This window comes from Zootermopsis nevadensis, unplaced genomic scaffold (assembly GCF_977971745.1).
Source record: "Zootermopsis nevadensis isolate Lab colony 2312 unplaced genomic scaffold, Znev_1.0 Znev_ptg000011l, whole genome shotgun sequence".
Classification (NCBI taxonomy): Eukaryota; Metazoa; Arthropoda; class Insecta; order Blattodea; family Termopsidae; genus Zootermopsis; species Zootermopsis nevadensis.
The window spans coordinates 4,559,151-4,583,157 of NW_028259143.1; the positions used below are offsets into that span (position 1 = coordinate 4,559,151).

At 38.8% G+C, this 24,007-nt stretch overlaps 1 protein-coding gene and 1 long non-coding RNA gene across 2 annotated transcripts in view; one reads left to right on the top strand and one right to left on the bottom strand.

Annotated features, from left to right (window-relative positions):
- Nucleotides 1-24,007, bottom strand: part of LOC147874034 (uncharacterized) — a 335,478-nt gene that overhangs the window by 184,441 nt on the left and 127,030 nt on the right. The window contains exon 2 of the long non-coding RNA XR_015534676.1: nucleotides 9,688-9,793. This is a non-coding gene — a long non-coding RNA (uncharacterized LOC147874034). The remainder of the gene's footprint in view (nucleotides 1-9,687; nucleotides 9,794-24,007) is intronic.
- LOC110836523 (uncharacterized) overlaps nucleotides 1-24,007 on the top strand; it is a 240,206-nt gene that overhangs the window by 154,034 nt on the left and 62,165 nt on the right. The gene's annotated exons all lie outside the window — the stretch shown is intronic.

The following is a 24,007-nucleotide window of genomic DNA, read 5'->3' on the forward strand; positions in this document are numbered from 1 at the left end:
ATTCGAGTTCCGATTATCATAATCTCTTCCTAAAGGTTCAAGTATGAAATTAGTTACACTGAATATCACTTGTTTCTTATGAAGCAGTTGACTCGGTTCGTCCACGACTGTTGCGCGGTGTTGTAAGGGGTTTATTCCCCTAGGAGATCTGTACAGTGGGGCACGGACCCCGAATGCTAATGGTGGAATCAGTAAGAAGCGCCGCGCGGTGTCTGCGTGTGGTATTGCACGTCCGTGACCTTACCTGCAACAGTGGCACAATGCTGCATTTTGATAACTGTGGACCATCGGGTTTACTGCTTTCTGAATTTTATTATCGCAAGCATGCGCAGAGCGGCACGAGTTTATCTGGACAACATGAATTAAACAGCTGTTTACTCTTTCCTTAATTATTATTAGTTCCGGGTGTAGGCGTCTATCAGCCCATCCAGAGTAAATGTCGAGTGGATATGTTTAAAGAGAACGTGTATCCCATAGCTTTGTCCGAAAATATGTGATTCGATAGCGTAAATCTGAATGCCATTAGTGGTACAAGTTCGTAGGTTTCGGACCCCAGAACAGTCCATATGAAACTAACTTCCATCAGTCTCAAGTTCAGAAATTACTGTTTACACATAATAAATCATATGAACCTGAGAAGGTGTGCTTGGCGTTTGTGAGCAATGAATATGTGAGTGAATTCGTGTCTGTAGTTCATTGCTGCGGGATAATTCATTATCAGATCCACAACGAACAACCGTCCCACATCAGCTTTCCGAGATCGTATGCGGTTGGTGAATTAGGGTGTCTGGCAAAAGCCAGAAATACAGTCAAATTTTCGAAGTAAAGTCTATAATAGAATATTTCATGGAGAAGTAACTACCATTTCTTAGAGCGGTTTTTAAATTTGGTTATTAGAGTGAACTGGCTTTCGTAGTGATGACAGTAAAAGTAATGGTTCTTCCAATAACTGTGTGATAACATCGATCTTATAAATTGTATAAAAAGTCCCGCTTTGTAATCTGAAATAAATTATAGACAGGATGCTTGAATTTAATAAATAAATTCATTTACTATTTATCATTTAATAAAATCAGATCTAAAATTACCATTTCATTTTAATCGAATTTGCTCACAGCATTTATAAAGACATAACAATTTGCACAGACCCCCGATAGAACGAAAAGTTAATAAAATCCGAACATCAGGCCGAGATATTCTCATTCCATTTTAATTCGTTTATTTGCGAAGCTGCTAAAGAGCAGAAATCAGAAGGACTTGGAGTTCAGTTGACAGTGTTTGCCTTTTAATTTGTCGTTAACCACTCGTCTCTAGCTGGAAGGGAAAACACATTTTAACGAACAACGTATAAGCTAAATATAGTTATTGAAAATTTTAATTTAGAAATTTTTCCTTTAATACGTCTAGAACAGTAGTAATATACTGATAACAAATATGATCTTTCGATGTTTCGCACAGGGCCCAAGAACGTATGCATTGGAAGATTAGAGGACGCCTTTAGCGTATATGTGAAGCAGATGATGAATTTAATGTTTATTTATCCATAAAATACACAAAAATAATTTTTATAAACATTGAATTATTTAAGCAGGTGATGGACACAGCAGGATTTTCTAAACGTTTTTAAACGTTACTCAAAACTGTATTAACCCGCAAGATCACAATCTATATTTTCACGGCCGTGGAAAACTAAACTCTCGAATGTCCGTAGAAGATTGTCTCTAATACGAAATATTTCTCTTAGAACTGTATGTTTGATGATCTAATCATCAAATAATGGCCCAAAGACCATGATGATGTAGGAAACGATGACAAAATATAAATAAGACGTATCAACTGTTGTATATTAACGTTGATCAGCTTTTTCACTGTGTTTTCGATTATGCCTAAAGAAATTTTGCAAGTGTCACAGGTTTATACATTTTAATTTTTAATGCGCTACTTTAATTTTAATTGCATGCCCAAAATATTAGCTGTGCCTTCTTCAGATATTCATGTAGCGGCACCTCTCAGTGGAGGATAAGCCCTGTGTAAACAGTTTTTATCACCGAATCCTCAGCCTGTAGTAAGTATTAGTGCGAGCGTTTGCAAAATGCTTATTCGCACTTGATTCTCGTTTCTTCTGCTGAGAGGAAATGCATTTCGAATAAGCGCGAAAGAGCAACCACGAGGATGAATTCTACGCGTTGTTGACACTCTGGCTATCCGTTGCTTATTTTATGTATGCATCGCCCACTGCACACGATTCACGGTTCAATCCGTTAGATCGGGTATGAACAGAGCTCGACAAATTACAGCGGTTTCAGAATCTGCGTTGTTTGTGGTGCATTCAGTTTACGTCATTCCAGGCCTGTACGAAATGAGCTGGTCTTAGACAGGATAGGCGAAGGAAAAATCTTACGAGAAGAAGAGATAGGATGGCGGGACACATTCCGAGGCACTCAGGATTGGTTAATTTGGTAATGGAAGGAACAGTTGAAGGGAAGAATTGTAGGGGGGGGGGAGACAAAGATTGGAATATGTGACGCAGATTTTTGAGGATGTGGAAATGAAGAGATTGGCGCAAGATAGGCGAAAATGGAGGACCACATCAAACCAGTCGGAAGACTGATGACAAACAAAAAATTAACCATACGGTGTTTTAAGATTTTATATCCTGGAACCCTTGAGACGTTTCATAATATGCGAGCTTTTTGACAGTGAGGGTTTCGTCGCTTCCAATCTGTCTCCCAAACTTGTGGACCACCGCTTGATTGTTACCCGCTAATGTTCATTCGACATGTCTGCAGCTTCATTTCACATCTAGGGACGGACCCTTATTCCGATTACAGAGGCTGCAAAAACACAGTAGAAGCCGGCGAACACAAGCATTGCACCGTTTCTACAGTCGGGCTGTTACAAAGTAAGCAGGCTTTTTGCCAGACAATGTATAAAGACCACACACATCCCGGTAAAAAAAAAAGAATTAATTTACTTAAACCGGTGAAAGACATTTTGGGTCTAATTAACATTTTTCCAAGACATGTCATTACCAGTATGAATGTATCGAGAGTCAAAATCCTGGTTGGGGGGGGGGGCAGTACTCCTGTTTCTTGTTTGTAAGGTCCTGTGTTCAGATCTAGACACGAGAAAGACTATTCTGAGTGGTGTCGAAAACGTTTTGTGTCTCTCTAAGTAGGCGATGCAGTCAGCAGCTCATATTAGGTCAATGTCATCTATTTCACATTATCTACAACTCAATATCCACTAAGTCGTCCTGTCGTTCGATGCCCAGCAATTGAAAATGTCGTTAAATCGAGTATAATCGTCAGTAGTGTCAGAGCACCGACAGCAGAAGAAATGAGATTAATCCAGTGTCTTTCGTTACTACGGACTAAATTTATCAGCGATGAAGGGACGAGTGTTTTTAAACATAATTTGTTGTCTGCGTCAAGACCAGTGCGTTACGTTAGCGACATTCGCCGGTTTTGTAAGAGCTCTCAGTTTATTTGTGCATTAAGAACCGCTTACATCCCTGAAGCCCAGATTCATCATGTCGCCTTTTCATCAGAATATCCGATTTTTGTAGAAACTTATGTCGTTTGCAGGAGCCCTCAACAGGCAACCAGTAGACCTACTCTTTGTGTTTGGGGTGCAGGGTGCATGCGTACGCGTCGGGGGTGGGATTTATTGACTAAAGATGAAGAAGATTCACGAGCAGGGAGTTTGCCTTCAACACTTCCCGGTGTGTGCATCCTTCGTATTCAGCGCAACATGAGAGACGGTGCCAGGGCTTATCATCTTGAAAATTATGATAAATGAGTTAGTGGTGCCGTATCTTTTAACATAGACAGCAACAGCAGTTTGATGAATGCTTTCAGCACCATCTTCACTCTGAGGAAGGAAACACAAATTGTGTCTTTAAAGGCTTTGCCAGCCAAGTGAGGGAAGATACCGTATTTCATTTTAATGTTTACCGAGGGATTATTCACTTAAAGTAACATTTGTGTTTTGTTAACTGAATATAAACTAGTTATCGGATAATAATTTCATTAAATTGTTTCAGTGGAAGCATTATAACAAAAATAATTTAGGCTTAATTTAAGTCTGTTTATTCATAAAGTTCATTGTCTCGCATGCTGTTTCATCAGAGGTCGCAATGCAACGGAGACGATTTAGAATTTGCAAGATTCTGTTAGACCTTGCAGCCCACTATAAATTAATATGAATCAGGATCTCCAGTTGAAACGAACACGTCTAAAAATAACTACTAGCTTGCCCGACCTTCTGGAACACTCGTACGTGACGTCTGCTAATGAAGGGTTTCTGAAAGATCATCTTATTACTGTAATTAGAGTGGGTAAAAGAAGTGTTGAATGTGTTAACTGAAGTTTAAAGGTAAAGGTCACTGAGGCGTATTTGCGGAGGGGAGGAAACCCTCCACGCATTATTGGTCTCGGAACTACGTGGGGTGAGTTCTTCTGTCGTTCCACGCCTTCAGTACGTGTTGTGGATCTAAGGTTCGGTCTCCACGTGGTGGCGAAGAGGAAAAGAGGCAAGCCTCCTCTGCCATTAATCTAACATTGCTTCTCCAGCCCGAAGTCAGTCAGTTCTCATAGATATGCTTGATATTAAATCATTTAATTAATGTCCGTTTAGTGACAGTAGTTTGAAATATATTTTACACTGCAGTTTCGTCTTACATCCTTCCTCTGTGATTAATTATTTCCAATCACTGCTCTTTGTACCATATATTTTGTTGTCTGACTTCTCTTCACACACCATTTTCATTAGCTGGCGTCTTTACGTACAATTACCGAACATTGTGCCCAAATAGTTAGCATTCCTGCTTCGTATTTAGGAGATCCGGGTCCAAATCTCGGTTCAGACACCGGATATCGCGACAAGGTGCCCGTGATTTTCCTTAGTCCTGCAGGCGAACGCGTGGGCAGACCTTAAATTAGGCTGCAAACGCTTTATTCCGTATTTTGTGCCGATTTATTATTAATTAATCGTTATATCATTCGACAATGCATAGTATGAATCGTTCATAGCGTCGTTAATTATATCGGAAACGTTTTTATTGTAATTTTTGTTGTTGATTATTGAACTATGGTTGGAGTTGCTTTTATTTTTCAATGGAGCAGACATTGGGAGATCAGAAATGAGCAGAAAACTCGAAAGGAAGAGACAGTCTGGGAAACCATAACTAGGTGTATGTAAAGGGATAATATTAAAATGCATATTAAAGAATGGATTCAAATGCCTTAGGATAAGGCCCAGTGGTGTGTTCCCAGAACACCGTAATGCACTTTCGAGTTACTTAAAAAAGCGTAATTTCTTGGCTGACTGAGTGATTATTGGCTTGTTAAGGAGAACGCTATTGTAGGGTGTCAGCTACATTATTCTCTGAGGTAACATCGCTTCGGTCTGTGTACAGACCGTTGTTAAAAATATTTTTGGTGAGTTATATAGATAAGAGCGATCTTTAGATCCGATAACAAGAGCTGAGAAATCTAGTCGTTAACAGAGTTAATTTCACTTATTTTCACTTGAACAGTTCAACACTTAAAACCACAATCGCAAGCCAAGTAAGTTGTTTCCCTAATTAATGAAGTAATTTACTAGAATGCACACATACGAATTGCTTATTCAAACTCTCATTACCACCTACGGCCCCTAAAGTCGTATCGCGAAGGAAGTTGAGCTAAACTTGGTGCCCAATCGAAATTGTTTCAGTGTGAATAAATAAGGTCGAATATAGCCAAAATTCTGTTGATGCCAATAGAAGATGGCTTATAAGAATGGTATGTAATTGTTAGAACACTCGAACAGAAGTAGTCCAGTTGAAACACGCTGACAAATATAAAGAAAGGAAGAAAAACATTTCTTGATTCAATATTACACACGCAGAAATCCACGAAGTAACATAAGAGCGGCCACTCAAAGCACAAGGCAAACAGCGTCAGGAGTTGGAGCAAAGCTGGAAGTGGTTGTCATCCTGTCTTTGAGGTTGCAGATGACTCGGCCCATGCGGGTTGCCTGCCTCCCAGCAAAGACGCGATGAGTGAGCCTATAAGGCTTTTTCGCTCACGATAAAACCTGGATACCCAATTATCCTGTGGGGAAACTGAAAACACATCGCCCCCCCCCCCCCAGCCAGGAATTTGCTATTGGATAGGCCAGTCGAAGCCTTTAAAGAATCGGACATTAAATACTTTAAGAATTATTCCCTCTTTGTTATATTGTTCCTTCCTACAAACATGTGATGTTAATTAACTCTCGAAACACTTGTTTAGAAAGATAATTTATTACATTGCCTCATATTTCTTGGTGAGTTTCCCATTTTTTTCAACATACAAAAGAACAATACATTGCTCGTCAAAACAATCTGCTTGTAATTTATTTCCTTTTAAGTGTGTTCCTTCATTACAAGCGTAATGCACATTTCGTCCTTAATTATATTTTGTCGTAGGCCGAGTAAAACGAAAGAACTCTTGGAAATGTTAATTAACTGACGTGTCTTGTGACACTGAGCGCGTATAGCTGATTCATCGATCAGTTATAGTTTGATGTGAACCGCCACCAGGTTTCTCCGGGGAACTGCCCCTCTAGTCGGAAGTTTGTTCGACAGTCAGTGTCTTTGGGGGTGGGGGCGTGTTCCCAAGTGACTTGAAGTAAAATGCCGGTCTGTTAAACTAAAGGAATGTAGATGGTCGTGTCACAAGGGAGTACAGGTCAGGTTTTATTTTCACAAAGCACGAGCATCGGTCCTATTGTTTACCGGTGCTAAGAAGAACTCGTCTACCTTGGACATACTTGAGAGGTTTTGGAACAGAGAAATAGACGTAAAATGACGAATGAATGCTGCTCAGGCTTCTAAATCTTACGAATCAGAATAAAAGTTGTTAGTGGAACCACGGTTCCGGAGAATTTGACGTAAATACGTCTATACGGAAAGGAAGTTTATATATTGGCTTTATTCTAAATATTTCCTTTATACATGCTTTACAATTGAGATACGTTTGATTAAGACATTGCTTATTCAACTTGAATTAGTTACGCTTAAGATGGGTCTGTGGTAGCTGAATGTAATGTAAAGTAATGTATTTTAATGTAATGTAATGTTTTATAGGTAACAACAATGCCGAGTAAACACGACGTTCCGTAGGTACACTTGTTACACTTTTTCGTTCCCTTTTTCGTTTCCCTTTTTCGTTACACTTTTTTGAAAAATGACCCTTCCTTATAGACGTATTTACGTCAAAAAGTGAACGTATATATAGGACGAAAAGGTTCTGTATATTATAAATATTAAAGTAATGCGAAGATTTCTGTCTTCTGGGTTGTTGCGCTGTATAGTCTGGTCGATGTTTGCCAACGTTTCAGAGGTCATACTGAATCCATCATCAGGGCGATAAAGATTTCTGTCTTCTGAGTTGTTGCGCTGTGTAGTCTGGTCGATGTTTACCAACGTTTCAGAGGTCATACTGCCTCCGTCATCAGGGCGATGAGTATGAAGATTTCTGTCTTCTGGGTTGTTGCGCTGTGTGGTCTGGTCGATGTTTACCAACGTTTCAGAGGTCATACTGCCTCCGTCAGTATGACCGCTGTGAATACCTCAAATCATACATATATAAAGTAATGCGATTTAATCATGAGTTACAGTTCGCAGTACGAATGCGAGCCATTGCAGTAACGACCTCTGAAAGACGAGGGTGTTACTGCAAGGTAAACTGGTTTGGCGAAGGCGTAATGAGGCTACATGACAAACCTCTCACATACGCGCATCGCTCACTTTGTAAGCTCTAAGTCATTCCTCCAGCGGGGCCCGCACATCGCCGCTTACACCATAAACCAAATAGAGCATAAATCCACTCTAGCGTCACTGGCTGACCCAATCAAGCGGCACCCTCGGGTTGTCGGGTGTTTCAAAAGGTTTTCCGCAGTTCAACGCGCATCTATGGCAGCGCCACTGTTTGCTACAGTGCGCCAAATTTAGTAGAATTTATAATAAATAAGGATTGTGTATTAGTAAATTGTCCTTATTTATAACCTTACGTCCCTCGGGTCAATAGAGGAGAAATCGTGAATGTGAATCCAGGTAAAGAAACGGTTGAGAACTCTAAGTAGTTACTCTATTTTGTACAAGTGGTACTTTACTAATATTATCTTCTTATTATACGTATAATACTGACTCGATATAATTCTGTAACCATAAAATTGAGTGAGGCGAACTGAAATCCCACCGAAACACAAATTGCTAACCTGGGAAATGTCGAAATTCAAATTGGAATTGTCTGGTTCATCACGGCCTGCTCAGTTTTCTAGCTTGCAGAGTGATTTAACCACCTTCATGCATATATTAATTAATACCCTATCAGCGGTGAACAGTAATGCCACAGTGGAACAGAATGTTGTATCTCACGTTGCATTTCTTGCTGTTTATTGAGTGTTAACGTGATTGCAATGCATAGTAATGACATCTCGTGGACTCGCCAGTCTACTAATGAATCAGTTCGCTGAATCGATATCGAAATTACGAGACTGTTTTCAAAAACGTTACCCAGTGACGTTCAATGTAATACGAACTGGTATACAGTGATACAAACCACTGCTACAGGGTGTTCGAAAGTGATATAAAAAGACTTCAATCAGACCGCATCCTTGCTGTTGGGGTGCTACAGTAAGAGAAGCGAAACCAGTTTAATTTTGGTTGCTGTAGATTAAGCAGAAAATTGAGGCTAAAATCGGATTTATTCGATTTTCGTTGTTATGAACCATTCTACTAGTTTTATTGTCTTGTAGTTATAATCGCGCATTTCTGTATTTTGAAACTAAACGTTGTCACCCTTAAAATAACTCCTGAATGAGACGACTTTTCCAGGATATCTGGTAGCTAAGATCGTACCCAAAGTGTTGAAAACCTTTTAACTCCGATTACATTGCCTCGAAATAAGAATATTTATTGTGACAGTGCCATTATATATCAGTTTCACTCAGTACAAGTACAGCGCATAGCCAAAACTGATGTAAATTTCGTAAAATGACTGATTTTCTGATATTAATTCATCGCCACGAATTTCCCGAAGTACTAGACTCAGAGGCAGTGTCCTGCTCTCCTAGAATGCTGTATATTTTGTTTCATAAAAATGTGATGTATGGTGGTTCCGTGAACAGATTTCTAAATTCTTTGTTCTTGTAGGCCTTTGTCACATGGCTCGGATCCCTTCAAGTTCCTTCAAATAAACTCAAGGTTTTATTCTTGTAACCATGGAAAAGTTTTTTCTTCTACTCAGCAATTCCCTTTTCTGGTTGCCTTTGCTTGTTTGGATACACGTAAGCTTTCTGTCTTTGTAAAGTATTATAAGTTTCTCAATAGTTTGGAGTCCTCTGCAGAGATCATATTTTTTCAGTATATACAGGTCTTATTAGAATCTTCAAAGTGTTTTCATGAATGAGATTTTCACTATAACGGAATCCCTTACACATATTTCACAAACAAATATGCCACAGGGCCTTCGAACTTCATATATCTAGCCTGAGAACTTGCTAACAAGTGTCATTTCTCTCTGTTCTTAAAAAGAAACACTTTTCATATCGATACAAAACTACACTGTCAAACTATATAACTAAAATACTATTTTCTGATATTTGCTAGTTTAAGACTGGCTTTTACCTAGATTTACTAAATCTACTAACACTTACAGTTTAAAATGTGAGGAACTGTATGTCCCACGGACCACAGTCGAATCGGCTTCTCGATAAACTCATGATGATGGACCATTTCCACGTGCTGTTCTCTGGCAGCTGGCTGGAACGAGAAATAGTTCTGACTACGATTTACTGTGAATTCATCCAGCTAACATTTAGTCATATGATACATAATTTACCAATGAAATTATTGTAAATGTGGTCTAGTGGGAGCTGGGACACCATTTTTGTCGTAAATAGTACCTTATGAAGTCTTTCTCACTGAATATAGTCTTATGCTCGTAATTTATGTGTCTGAATGTACGCTAAAGCCACAACCTCAAGTGTGTATGGAACTCAAAACTAAAGCAAAGACCAAAAGAATTATCTACCTTTGTGATTCTGCTTATAATTCTTTTCCCCACATTTCTCTGACTGGCAGACAGCCAGTCCCAGCTGGTATTTAAATGCCAAAGCGATTTCCTATCATTGCGTTTAGGTTACATTCTTTGAAACCATTTAGTACATAAAGCGATCACTATTCGATTACACTGCTCGATAGTAACATAATTATAATAAATACGCGAGTTCATAATCCTTTGTTTATACAATTTATTTAAATAATTGGAGCAAAAGACAGACTTTTTATTGCTCTAATATCCTCCTATTTACTTGAAGATGAGCATTACGTTATTGGAGAAGTAGTATAACGCAATGCCTGCATGCTGCAACATGTATAGTAACTGTATTTCGGATCTGGCGCAGACTTGGCAACGTGGCTGTTAAAACACGAAAGTTTAGAAGTTCGTCTTTCTGTATGCACAAATTAATTGGTGGTAATTTTCGGAATCGTAAATCTAGAAATGGATGGATTTAAAGGATCTTATTATAATTAATTGAAAATAATGGTAGACATTTTATGAGAATATTAACAACTGCTTTTACGATACTGTTCTGTAACAGTTTCGAGGCACTACTATCGCAGGTCGATCGAATCGTGCTCTCGATGCTAATAAATATGTATCGCCATTCCAGCAACGTGACTGCTACATTACAGTTTACCGCCTACTGAGTCTGCAGTTTGCTAACTAAGTGATTAGAATCTGCGTTAGCAGCGTAACAGTGTGCTAAGACATACAAGACAGACACAAAATAATTTCGAAAATTTTAGAACACGGATCCAAATATTTTTCAGTTTCCTTTTCTCAAATTCCCAGTATATCAGCTACAATACCACAGAAAAATTTAATCAATATATTTATTTATATAAAGTTATATTATAAAGATACCAGATTGGTTCAGACAGAAACGTGTGAACGTAGTTTAACATTTCTACATATTTCACTCTCGCACTAACTGTTGTGTTCTTGTTGAGACAGCGGTAGGATTGTATTTTGCTTTGCGGCGTGTTCTGTATAGGTCAAATAAGTTCATCGCCTAATTATATACCTTACTGGACGTCATCGGTTCCTTCATCTGACAGCACTAAATTTATTTGTGGAGACGGTGTATACGAGGCTAATTGTAATGCTCTTTTCATATGGTTAAAGTGTCCCACGATTCCTTGCAGACTCATAAATACACTGTTGTATCGTCTGTGTAATTACCAACCCCAAATTAGCGAAAGTACAGAACACACAGTGTGATGATTTATTCTCGAATTTCACTTTAAATTCGCAAAATATCAGAATATTCAAATCCAAAATAAATGACTGGGCGGGGAATTTCCTGTGTATTGACCAGATAATATGTATATGAAAAATTCTAGTTAAAAAACCAGAAGGAAAGTTCTAGGCGTATATGGGAAGATAATATTAAAATGGAACTTGTGAGGTCCAGGACTCGATTCATTTAACTCAGGACAGGGATCGGTGGTGGGATTTTGTAAACATGGTAATGAACATTCGGGTTCCATAAGGGGAAGTGGAACATTTATTGACTGACTGAACAACAATTTGGTAGCTACTCGACAATGACCGTGTTCATTGAATCGATAAGACACTATTATTAAGAAATACAAATAGGTTTCCTGTGCGTCTTCACGCCATATTCTCGTACTGCACTTCATCTGTTTGTCCTTTGTCGTTGTAGTACTCTGAATTTTTGTTAGTTTAATTTTTAATTTATATTAGACACAGACGACCTATCTTGAACCTCACATTCCAGATTCCCAGTTCATAATTCCTTCGACAGCACAAATTCAACAGTTGCATGAGACTTAAATCGAAGAAAATATCACCAAAATTAACCCTCTTATGGTGAAGCGACTCATTAAAGAATTCACTAGTCTAAGAACCGCTCGTTAGTGCGTCTGCACGTTATTTGAAGTGAAGGTATTGTAGTCTGTGGCGTATTGAATTCTGTGCAGAAATCACAAACAATCTGCAGGAAGTAATTATTCCCATCTTCTTATGTAGCTGCTTTTCTATCTATTTACTTTTCACCCAGTCCGGAACAGAAATTGCGGGAGGGAAAACTTTGACAAGCACAAAACATTTTTTGACTAGTCCAGCACGTGAGCGAATCCAAGACTCAGACTTCAGTCAGTAAGAGGCCTTTATTTCTCAGCGCTTCTGTTGGCCTAGTAAATGGATCTCATAGCCACTACTGGAACCACATCCGCGTTCGCTCAAGACTCCAGGGACTTTTTTCGACTTACCTTCCCCACCTGAGTAACGGCTGGAACATTTATTTACTCCTGATAGGCTAGTATTTTGTTTTGGTGTTATTGCAGCCGACTTATGCTCGGATAGTTTCTTGTATTAAAAGGAATTTATGTGAGCTATCACGGCGTTAATGTTGCACCAACGGAAGCAGAATATTTCTTTCTATCTTCGTTTGTCCTGTAGTCAGAATAACGAAGATGGAACACGATGAACATATTCAGGTTTAAGCCAGGGGTGGCCAACCCGCGGCCCGCGGGCCGCATGTGGCCCGCCTTGAACATTTTTCCGGCCCGCGAGATTCATCACACTTTTACAAAATATATTTATTTTATAATGGCCAAAGTAGTGAAAACCAATTTATTAAAAAAATACATTATTTGTGCATCCATATATTCAAAAATTATCTGTCGAAATTATGAGAAAAAATTAACTTTGATTTTAAAATAATATTAATATTAATATTAATAATAATATGGGGATATATAATTTTATATGTGGCCCGCGGAGTTATGATGCATTTCCAAAGTGGCCCGAAAGATCATTTGGGTTGGCCACCCCTGGTTTAAGCATTTGTCGAATATCACCGCAGTTACACTGCGCTCTCCTAGTAAAGGAATAATAGGAATGAATAATGAAAAATAATTAGAAGGTGTCCACCAAGCGGTCATCCCTATACAGGCTCATAAAGGAATACCGTTTATGAATGTGTAATGTATATGAAGAGACTAATTCTCAGTGATGACGTTAGGTGGCAGAATGTTGTATTTAATAAACATTAAAAATTGCTTATGAATTCCATTTAAAGGTATGAGAGAAATAATTTAAGGAAGAAATGGGGCAAGCGATGACGTTGAAGTTCTGTGGGCCTTTTCAACTACCATTATGTGATAAGCGGGAATTCTAACAACACCTCAACAAGTTTGCTAGAATTAAATAACAGATAGGCCTAAGATGGCTGTATGCTGAGTTGTAGCACCATGTTGTATGGTAGAAGTTTACCGACGTTTCAGAGGTCCTTACTGCCTCCATCATCAGTGCGATAATCCAGAAGAGAACTACAAATTCAGCATACTTCTAAAGTATTGAATTTTTAAAGTTTATTTTTATGTTTATGCTAATACATATGTTTAATTTACATGTTATAGTATGTGCATTCGAAACATCGCCACGTACCTTATTTCTTTAAGAATCATGTGGAATGAAAACATTTTAAACACTCTGTAACTTGAGATGATAATGTTGCGTCATATTGTGATGATTATAATTGTTTAATTTTAACCGTCTAATCACAATAAAATATTTTATTAAATATTAAAATATTATTACAATTAACATTCAATATTTAAATATTGAATGTTAATTGTAGTAATAATTTTAATAAAATATTTTATTGTGATTAGACGGTTAAAATTAAACAATTCTGTAACTTATTGAATGCACAAGTCACATGAATTTGCGTTACGAACATCATGCTACATTTCGACACACTACTCCATGACGTAAATGCAATGGCATAACGTCACTAGGCCGTCATTTAATGTATTATACGAATCACGTGAAATATTTTAATTCAACTCAACGCGCGCCGGAATTTTATACAGACTGACGTGCAATAACCAATTACACCCTGTTAAATACATATGTAATTGACACCCTGAATCATTTCCACGTGACGGTGTTTTATGCCCTGGTCCATGCTATTTGCAGCGTGTTAAATCAAATACTCGGTACCCTACTCATGCTCAAAAGTTTCCAGTTTTAGTCGGAAGGCTGTCGAATTCCATTTTAGCCAAGTCTCACCTTCAGACAGACGTCCTGATAGCAACAATTTGTGGTAGTATGCATTATTTTACGGCAGAGGCTGTGATGTCGAAATTTCCCGATGGTTTTCACTGCCCACAGTCAATCGCGTAGCCGTGTTTCGTTCTTGCACTATCAGCCAGAGTACTTGTACTAAAAGTGTACACGGTCGTGGTACTGTATCTGAAGGCAGTCTGTGTGTACTCGAGTCCGGTGTGATCGATCAGCCAGCATATCACTAGCGTTGTATGCCTGACGTTTCGTTACATATTTTAATTGACATATTATTTTCAATAAGGGGAATTTTAATCGGAATGCAGACCCTGTAAAAGTTTATTTTATTTAGTGTTCTGTCTGACGGCAGGTCCATATGAACAGGATCCTTCCATCCTTTTCTCGGACTGGGACCTGTTCATATACGTTCTTGGCAGATGATCCAGAAGTGGTTTGCCATTGCCTTCTTCTGTGTGAGTGTGAATGGAGTAATTGTTGGGATGCTACGGAGAAACCGGGGAAGCCCCCGGAGGAAAACTCCGTGTTGCCTAGACCACGGCCTTGCCCAACACAAGTTATAAATTCGGGCACCGCCGGGAATCGAACCCGAGACCCCAGAAAAGTTTATATATAACAAAAATACGTTGGTACAATGACCTTTCTAAAGTCAATAATATTATAAAAAATACGCTGTTATTTTGTTCTTGAGTAGCTTGTTACATGCGAGAAAGGTGATGTCCTGTGTATTCTGAAAAATCTAAGCAGTACTAATTAAGACATCTCAGTGCTAACGCGTGTAATATATACGCGGAAAAGAACTAGTGTGAACCCAGTTTGTAAATATGAACGCTCCCTCTAATTTTAATCATCCCCTCGAAGTGTTTACTGTGATAGTATATTAATATAACTTCCCCAAACAGCGAACTGGATTCATCATTCATAGTCATGCCGCTTACTATATATAACATGCCTCAACAGTTCAAACAACACACACGACTATATTACAAATGAAGTCTCAGACACTGAAAGGTTGTCGCTTTCTGATGTCTGCATTACGTGGATTACAATTGTCTGCCTCGGATTTATTCATCTTGTAGTTCCACATGGAATCTCCTCAAATGAGTCTTGATCTCCATTCCACGTTTCCACGAGTGATGAGAGGGGGGGGGTGTCTTACAGCTTCAAATTTGAGGGATGTTTTAGTTCACACGTTTCATGCTTTTCTTAAGGTAGTTATTGATTTTTGTCATCCAGTCTCCCTCTCTCTCTCTCATACAAGCCCACCTCAGCTCTTGAAGAGATGGATGACTATAAACACTGCTTTTAATGACGTCCATTTTATACCAAGAGATTTAAACTGTACTTGGGACAGTTAAGACAGATTTTAATGTAGTGCTTACGCCATGTGGTTTTATGTAGAGAACAGTCAATGGAGTTTGTGATTTTAAAGTACAGAATAAGGCTGAAAGGCATATTAACAAAGTTGATTTAAAGATATCCGTCTTCTGGGTTATTGCGCTGTGTAGTCTGGTCGATGTTAACCAACGTTTCAGAGGTCATACTGCCTCCGTCATCAGGGCGATGAGTATGAAGAGTTCTGTCTTCTGGGTTGTTGCGCTGTGTAGTCTGGTCGATGTTAGCCAACGTTTCAGAGGTCATACTGCCTCCGTCATCAGGGCGATGAGTATGAAGATTTCTGTCTTCTGGGTTGTTGCGCTGTGTAGTCTGATCGATGTTAACCAACGTTTCAGAGGTCATACTGCCTCCGTCATCAGAGTATGAAGATTTCTGTCTTCTGGGTTGTTGCGCTGTGTAGTCTGGTCGATGTTAACCAACGTTTCAGAGGTCATACTGCCTCCATCATCAGGGCGATGAGTATGAAGATTTCTGTCTTCTGGGTTGTTGCGCTGTGTAGTCTGGTCGATGTTAACCAACGTTTCAGAGGTCATACTGCCTCCGTCATCAGGGCGATCTTCATACTCTGATGACGGAGGCAGTATGACCTCTGAAACGTTGGTAAACATCGACCAGAGTACACAGCGCAACAACCCAGAAGACAGAAATCTTCATACTCTGATGACGGAGGCAGTATGACCTCTGAAACGTTGGTTAACATCGACCAGACTACACAGCTCAAGAACCCAGAAGACAGAAATCTTCATACTCTGATGACGGAGGCAGTATGACCTCTGAAACGTTGGCTAACATCGACCAGACTACACAGCGCAACAACCCAGAAGACAGAAATCTTCATACTCATCGCCCTGATGACGGAGGCAGTATGACCTCTGAAACGTTGGCTAACATCGGCCAGACTACACAGCGCAACAACCCAGAAGACAGAAATCTTCATACTCATCGCCCTGATGACGGAGGCAGTATGACCTCTGAAACGTTGGCTAACATCGGCCAGACTACACAGCGCAACAACCCAGAAGACGGATATATTCATACTCACCGCTGTGAGAACCTCAAGTCTTACAAAGTTGATTTACGTAATAACTTAGATAATATAGTGATTCTGAGTCCGAATGTTCCATGTTTTCTCGTTGTACAGTCTCTGCAATAATGAGAGTCAGCTAACCAATATTTAAACTGTTCTCATGACGACTGGTTATTGTAGAAATACACGAGGTGAAGGTCACGTGAACTTTCTATGTGGAACCATAATCATTAGGCGTTTTCGGCGTCTGATAATGATGCTGTGTAACGAAGTAGCTAACCCCATCGTAGAGAGGAATACTGAACATTTGAATGCCCCTCAGGTGGTTAATAAATTTCTTACTGTAATGGAACCCATGTTCGCTACTAGATCGTGTCATGAACTACTTTAATCCATTTCACAACCTCAAAAATCTCCTCTGTAAGAATAATTTTAAAATTTGTCTCCCGTACACATATAGTTCTCTTCCGTAGAGAGATTCCAACTAAAATGATTTATGCAGGTGTTTACATGTGTGATACATATCCTGCCAATCGTCATTTTCTTTTTTTCGCAGTCCTAATAATGTTCGTTGAATAATATGTATTATGGAGCTCAGTAAAGGCACACGTACACACATACGAAGAGGGAGGTTTCGTCATAATATGTAAGAAACCAAGCAAACATTTGCGTTTATACAACCCAATTGCTAGGCATTCAGCGATCTTCGACATGACTATCAAGTTTAAAGTGTGTTGGTCAATTCGACTAAATGGTGACAAAACGACTAACCATACCTTATAGTTCACACTAAATGGTGCTGAAGGTTACAAAAATTCACTCCGAAAGTCCTGTGCTAAATTTGAGAATGAACGTACAAAAAAAAATTAAAACATGAATGAATGCCTAAATTCGCCAATGAACAAATCACAGAGAGATTCAAGCTGTGCCCGAATTTATAACTTGTGTTGGGCAAGGCCGTGGTCTAGGCAACACGGAGTTTTCCTCCGTGGCATCCCAACAATTACTCCATTCACACACAGAAGAAGGCAATGGCAAACCACTTCTGGATCATCTGCCAAGAACGTATATGAACAGGTCCCAGTCCGAGAAAAGGATGGAAGGATCCTGTTCATATGGACCTGTCGTCAGACAGAACACTAATAATAATAATCTCAGTCCCTGCTATAAGACTAAGGATATGAATTGCTTTTTCAGCACAAAGGCCCGGTTGTTCTGGGCTCAACCCATCCTCATATCAGGTTGAAACTATGAATTCTTTCTCAGGAGGTACGGTGACCGCACTGTGGGTATGATCTTTCACCCGTGCCTAGAGTCAAGCTTAAAATACGCGAAGCTTTGCATTCTCTCGTCTTACAGTCATCCACGCGTCGTTATTTTGCACAGAAATAACTTTTATTCCAATTCCGATGGTTTAGTAGGAGCTCGACAAATGCTCCTAAAAAGAACACAGAAGCAGTTGTATCACTGAAAAGTACAACCTCCAGCATCTATTGTCTGTAATGGCGCTTACATCTAGGCATACGATCCTGCTTATTTTTATTTTCTGGAACGTGAAGCAATCGCCCTATCTGATGGCTGTGCCTGGTACTGGAACCTTTATCACAAATTACTCACACAGTTAACAGAAACGAAAGCGAGAAAATAAAACAAATTGTTTTCTTCACTTTTAAACGTTTTCTTTTATTTCTCTCAGCAAGTGATAAAAAGGTTGTCCTCTTTTAACGGCCGTTAGTGTCTAGTCTGAAGACAACAAAGGGAACTCGGAATTCCAGCTGTAATTGTTCTACGTGGATAGAATTTGTTTGTAAATGCAACTGCTCTCCCTGTGCTGTTGGAGCTTTCTAATTATTAAGATGCAATAACATTTACTTAATTAAAGTCATTTGACAAGTGCCGGGACAGATATCAGTCTGTAAATATACTGAACCAGTACGCGAAAGTAATATCCCAGCTAAGGCGAATGATTGCATGACGAAAAAGGAAAATTTATGTTCAACAGAAGCGTGTTGCTATGTACCCGCACCATCAAGTTCATTAGTCGAAGATATCAGCTCTCACAGTCTTGATAACCAATGGCCTTTGTAGCAAAATACATAAACTACTCAGTCTTGTCAGCTGTCGTTAATCAAAGGTAGCTTATTTTATGAGTTAGTGGGATAATAAAAACAAACAACAAATGATATAAATCATATAATGAAATTCTTCAGAAATACAAGGATAATAAATATGGTTTAATATTCGCTACCTCTGAACTTTGCTAACAAAGTATATTTATGGGTTTCATGTTTCAAAGAACGTGCTGGTATTATTCATGTAAACAGCGTTAAATATTACTCACACGAATTTCGGGCTTCAAAGGAAAAAGCCATTTCGCAGAGCCATCTCAGACAATATAACGATTACATAATGTATTCATTCGTGACCCATACGAACTGTTAATACTTAATACAGCTGTATTTCTGAAATGAAACATGATCTTGAGGGCTCAGAAGTTCAAAATGCGTTATGTTGCGTTCTTGCACGCTGCAGCTGAAGACTATGTCCAGTCTTATAGCGAGTGACCTATATAATACGGCCGTTAAGAATGGAAACAGAACGGAAGATGGAACTTTTTCCCCTTCGTTGTTGTGTTCCCATCACCTCTCTTTGGAAATGGCAAGCCACGTAGCTCACATCAGTAAATGTCATGACATCACCAGTCTCGTTTAAAGGGTATGAAACAGACTTAAGTGTTTGATAGATATTTAAAAAGTACAAAGGTGAAGTGATTTCGCTGCATGATGAACATGACAAGTTTAATTAACATCCTTTAATTGATTTAAAATGTATCGACGCTTTGAATCCAAAGTTCGTTTATATAATAACTCAATACATTACCGCTAAGAAATCACCACGCCTAACCATCATAAAGATAGATACATTAACGCTGTTTAAGGAAATAATCCCTTTTTACACCGAGAATCATACAGAACCCAGAGAACAAAATGCAGAGATACTGACTTGAGGCAGGTTGTACGTTGGCTTTAAAGGTTTAAAGAGGGTAATAATGTACGACTGCATATGGACGTAATACCATAAGCGTGTATTTCCTTGTTAAAACTTTTATATGGAACGAAATGCCCAGCTTAATATATTTTAGAATTCAATTCCATTCTTTTTCCGTGTATTTACAATCATGCTGCTAGATATTCTTTCACTTGTTTCAGAAACATGTGTTCAAATTAACTAGAATGTGGGTGTAATTTAGCGTTCATCTCGCCCCCCCTCTTCTTCCAGTAACGCATTTTAATAGAGCTGTTAGGTAATCCACTTCGCCCTGCTGAAACCAGTCCTCTATGGTCAGCCATGCTTAAAGCCGTTCCAACTGTTGGTTTATTTACCACACGGTTCACATACACCGCCCTTCACAATGCTTGTTACTACGTCCTATCTCATATGCAACCACTTTATGGTTGCAAGACATAAAATGAAGTCATTCTTTGTGAAATTGCAGTGTTTTTTCTTTAAGAGTTTACAAGAAACTAAATACGGAATGGTATTGAGTCCGGAGATAGGGATTAGCTCTATCTAGTGTGCCCAACTCAGTAGGAACCAGAAGACGGAGATAGAGCCCCATCTCCGAAACGTCGTTTTACGTTTTATATGTTATTTACTAGACGATGGATAATATCCAAGAAAACTTTTATTCAAGTATCCATACGTATAGTTGACTGCATTCTGGTATGAGTTTACGGACGTTTCAGAAGTGCTTGTTGCTTCCATTATCAGGGCGACGATACAGGCACCAAGCACCTCTGAAACGTCTGTAAACTTCTGCCAGACTTCAAGGCGCAACAACCCATATTCGACACCGCGAGAACCTCAGATCTCACTTATAAGAATGACTTCAGATGGAATATAAATGGGATTTAGGTAGGTGTTTAGATGCTGAATGGAGGCGATTGAGAGATGTGTTATGTAATGAAATTGTCGTCTGTAATCCTGGAGAACATGAACAGAAACGACAAAAAAGGAAAGGAATTCCTATAAATTTGATCGTCAAGTTTCAACAATTTTATATATTTCGTTACCTGCTTATATTTTTGGCTATTGAAATTGAACCTCAGTACCATTCCTGGATATAATTATGTGCATCTCGCATCTAAAAAATAACCGAGTTTTAGGTCAGAACATTTCAAGTGTCCTGACTCCGAATACAGGAACAACCACATTTACACACAAAACGAAGGGACGGGATTGGATTTATGTCTGTATGTCAAAGTTGCATAGAATGGACGATCATTCTTCTGTTCTTAAGAAAATTCATCTTCAGAGGCCACATTCTTTTATCATCCACTATTAGTTGTATTCATGTTTATGGAAACGAATCTGATTAGTTTAATGGAATAGGAATTACGTGATGACATATGGAAAAACATTATTATTATTATTATTATTATTATTATAAATTGTTGTAAATTTCATTTAACATCTGGCTAAAATGATGTATAAATATTCACGAGAGTGTTATTTCAGTATGAGTAAGTGTGCCCGCCCCATTATCGTACTGACGCCGGATAATTTTTCTGTCTGACGCAGTTCGTCGTCGTATGAATTCCCGCCTTAAATGCACGGAACGTAAAGGAAAAACAATTATGAAAGAGCCTCCTCAGATGATAAATATAAAAGCAAAAAAAAAAAAAAATCCTCGCTTTTGTGAACTCAGAACTCCTTTCATTTTTACTTGCCTTTATATTCTGTAGGAACATAACAGCTGCTTGTTGCTCACGAGTATTAAATGAGAGCGTATATAAGGACAGTACAAAAAAAAAGGCTCGCTCGCGCTGGGTTGTTTATGTTAATAAAACAATTCGCTTTCAAGCATTCTCAGTTGAGCTCGGCTGTTCATGTACTATAATGACTCGGCGGAACCCTTCCCATGGAGCAGCTTCTAAACTCGCCCGTCTTGGATTTCTGGTCTGTCATACGGGGCCCAGAAGACCAAAATCGACATCTTCACTGCTGTGAGAACCTTAAATTTCACCAATCTGTAATTTGTATAGCTTCTGTTCCGAAAATATTATGGTAGTTCAGCTGATCAATAAATTCCCCACTGTCAATGAAATCCGAGATTTAATGACAATTTAATAACACTCCACTGAGCCCTATCGTGAGGCAGCTGAATCCAATCCAAACAATTAACGCAATCATTTAAAGCAGTGGATGTATTAGATGTATAAACACAGAGGGGACTCTCTAAAACAGTGATTAAATGCATAATTACTAGAACAAGAAACCGAGAACAACTGTTGGTATTAAGGTTGTCACGAGTCATCGAATGACCCAACTTATAGACAGCTTGTTGATGACAAACGGGTTACGTAATGAGAGATTATAGCGATATTTGTCACTCTAGTGATCGTCTTGCTCGATCCCCGGGAAGGCAGGATTATTTTTTTGTCGAAACGTCCAGACCGGCTGTGGCCTATCCATTGTCCTACACAGTAGGTGCCGGGATTATTTTCTCAGAAATAAGGATGCTGGATCGTGAATCTGATCACTCACATCTGTCTAGTGCGGAGGTTTAAGAATGTATGGAGCTCTGTCTCCAATACGCTTAGCTAAGCACCTTACCCAAGCTGACATGGCCATGTAACGTTTGCACTCTTGTTATGAGATGTATCGGCTCCAGTGATTACTGCAGCTGTAGATTAGTGCTGCAGTTGAATTCTGAAACTGTCATACTTCACTTAATCCTCTGAAATGAGGCGTGCCTCACGAGTTTAGGACCACTGGCATGCTCTGAACATTATTCTGCATTGCATATTCATGTGATGGTGTATCCCCCAGGGACGGATCACAAGACCTGTTCCAGTCAGACCCTAAGGGGCTATAAGCCATCACTTGATTGTCTGGAGACCACGTGCTGATAGCTCCTGTATGAAGTAGTGATTTGATTCTCTTTCATTGATTAGTGATAAGAATGGTACATTTGGCGAGGAGTAAAACTTATGAAGCTCATTAATATGCAACTTTCCTCCAGCATCCTAGTAATTCATCCCTCTTAGTTCCAAATATTGTCTTCAGCACCCTGTTCTCAAACACCCTCAGCCTACGCCTACGCCTTAATGTCAGTGACGAAGTTTCACACCCATACAAAATTACTGGCAAAATTATACTTTTGTAGATTTTAATCTACGTTTTTAGACATCAGACAAAAAGACAAAAGGTTCTTAACTGAATGGTAGCAAGCTTTACCCGAATTTAATCGGCTTTTAATTTCCGCATGAGTCAAGTTTTGATTTGTTGCTGTCCGTCCCAAATATACGAACTTTGCCACATTTGCCGTAAGTTGTTTAGTATTTGCATTAAATTCATTGTTTTTTAAAATGGCACTGAATCGTTATAAAACTGTTAACATGATTGTGGTAAATGGTGAGGATTTTGAATCCAGTTTTTGGTATGGTCCTACATAGAAGTTCACAGTGATTTTTACATTTCATTTACGCGTAGGCTAATTCTGTTTCATACAAATATAAATGTCAACAGTGATCAGTGCGTTGTGGTTTACTGTGCCGTACCAGGATTAGACCACTGTTGATGGAATCGGATTAAAACTTTAGAGAACAATGAAAATCAAAATTTACTGAAATTTAGGTTTAGATGAGTGTGATTTCTGTACTGTTCTGCGCTTTCCTAATATACCCTTCAAACACATACATATATATGAATACTTAAGCTATTATATCAAGTTGAATATCAATAAATTCGTATAAGTTTCTATGGGGTGAAAGTTAGGTTTATATTTCTATACAGACGTCTCTGAAACAGACCTAAAATAACTGAGCAGGGTAATGTATAAGGTGTTTCCGATTGAGATATACAATTTTTAATGCCTATACTCCCAAAAAAATAAATGTAGTACTAAAATACTGCTTATGATTACCTGCGTGTCTTATGCATAAAAGCCGTTTCCATGGTAAAGCTGTTAAATGATTTATTTTCCTTTGGGCTATCCGTCTAAATTTTTGTACGCATTTCTCAACTCCCTCATTCGTACTGCATTGTCTGATAATCTCATCATCCACTATTTTATCACTGTATTATTATTTTGGACATACTAAAAATAATCTAGGACCCTTATATTACGTTTCAACCTGTCTTTTATTTTCCTTGAGGTCCAAAATTTCTGTTTAACACCCTGTTCTCAAATACCCTAATTGTTTACTCATTGAACGCGAAACAGTTTTTATAACATATAAAACAAAGGGTGCATACAGGTATCTTCCAACTGACTTGTCAAATCGTTTCAAAAACACTTTGATCAGTCGGGCGATAAAATTGGTAGAAATTAATTTCTAATGCTGATGTCGCAAGGGGTTGGTCGCACAGGAACAGAATCGCATTACCATGTCGAGTCCAGGTCTTCTCCCACTTCCGATTCCACACA